Source organism: Pteropus vampyrus, unplaced genomic scaffold (genome assembly GCF_000151845.1).
Source record: "Pteropus vampyrus isolate Shadow unplaced genomic scaffold, Pvam_2.0 Scaffold268, whole genome shotgun sequence".
Classification (NCBI taxonomy): Eukaryota; Metazoa; Chordata; class Mammalia; order Chiroptera; family Pteropodidae; genus Pteropus; species Pteropus vampyrus.
Genome location: NW_011889049.1, coordinates 489306 through 490890, shown reverse-complemented (window position 1 = coordinate 490890; position 1585 = coordinate 489306). Strand labels below are relative to the sequence as shown.

Below are 1585 nucleotides of genomic sequence, written 5' to 3'. Positions count from 1 at the left end.
CCTACAGCCCACACCCAGCCACCTCTCCACCAGATGGGGTCCTTCCAGCCGGACCTCGGTGTCCTGCCTTGGCCCCTGTGCCCAGCACCGTGCCGGGCACACATTAGACACTCAGTTAAGTGGGGGGAACTCCTTAAACCACCATCCACCCTTGTGATGTCTGCTAGTCCCAGGCCAAGGGACTGTAGGTGTCAGAGAGGGGCAAAGGGAGACATAGATAGTGCCAGGCAAGGGACACTCAGATTTCTTGAGAGAGACAGAGAAAGAGAGTGTGTCTGTGTGTGGACCAGGAATATTGGAAAGAGTTATTCTAGGAGCAAGGGCCTGTATTGGAGGGAGTATTCGGGCTGGGCCTGTCAGAAATAGTTTGGACGGGTCGGTGGGAAGGCTCTTGTGACCTGAGGGCCAGGCAAGGCCACCAGCGACTGCCCCTGGGACCAGGAGCTAATGCAAAAGGTTCCTCTGGGCCCAAACGAGGTGAGAACGGAGACCCAGTGCTCCTAGAGCTTCCAGTCCATTTTTTTTTTTTTTAAGGCGAGGCAACCCTTGGTTGACCTCACAGATTGCAAGGACCTTGTCAGCTTACATTCCCTTATTTATTTTTATTTTTTATGCCTACAGCACCTGGTCTTCCTAGGTGGTCTCCCATCTAAGTACTAACCAGGCCCGAGCCTGCTTAGCTTCCGAGATCAGACGGGATCGGGCTTGGCTAAGGTGGCATGGCCGTAGACTAGAGCTTCCAGTTCTTAAGGGAAGCAGGGAATCCATCCATCCATCCATCCATCCATCCATCCATCCATTCATTCATGTAGCACACCTGTGCTTCATTCTGGGACTCTAACGCTGAGCAAGGCGGATGTGGTCCCTGCCCTCTAGAGTTGTACAGAAAGCTGCTGATTTGAAAACAGTGGCAACCAGCTCAAAAATTTAAAAACGACCTCGTGGGCCAAAGGCGCTACTTCAGCAGGCAGAGTGTGCCCAGCAGGTCCCCAGCTGGTGGACTGGGTGTGGGGGTTGCAGAAAGAGGGGGAGGCAAGGTGCCTGGGCAGGTAGGAGTGCCCTGGGAAGAGGAAAGTTGGGGGAAGCGATGAGCTCGCCGTTTGGGGAGGTTACTTTGAGCCTCGGTTGGCTTCGAGCTTGGCCCATTTTCCGTTCACTCATTCAGCAGTTTCCGGCACTTTTGTTAGTGACCCGCTCTGGGTAGGATGCCGGAGCCACAGGAGAAGCCAGACCAGGCCATGTCCTGGCTGGGACACACAGAGAAGTCATTTAGTGTCCTAGGCCCAGTGATAGAACGAACGGTGTGCTGAGTGCCATGGGGGCCCGGAGCAGTGCAGGATAGAGCGGGGGCGGGGTGGGGGGTGGTCCTGGAGAGGGGGCTGAGTATTGAGCCCCGGAAGGCGGGGGGAGGGGCGTCTAAGCAGAGGGAGCAGCAAGAGAGGTAGCCTGGGGTCTGGAGGGGCTTCGCCCTGACTGGAGGGTCCCTGGGCAGTCCAGTTCCCATCCTGCTGTCGGTGGTGACCCCTCTGCAGTTTTCTCATTAGTGGGCCTCAGCCCTCCCACTCTTAAACCAAAGATGGCAACC

The 1585-nt window shown here is 56.2% G+C and overlaps 1 protein-coding gene and 1 pseudogene across 1 annotated transcript in view; one reads left to right on the top strand and one right to left on the bottom strand.

Moving 5' to 3' along the window:
* Positions 1 to 1585, top strand: part of HHIPL1 (HHIP like 1) — a 44988-nt gene that overhangs the window by 19524 nt on the left and 23879 nt on the right. The gene's annotated exons all lie outside the window — the stretch shown is intronic.
* LOC111729547 lies at positions 613 to 731 on the bottom strand (annotated as a pseudogene).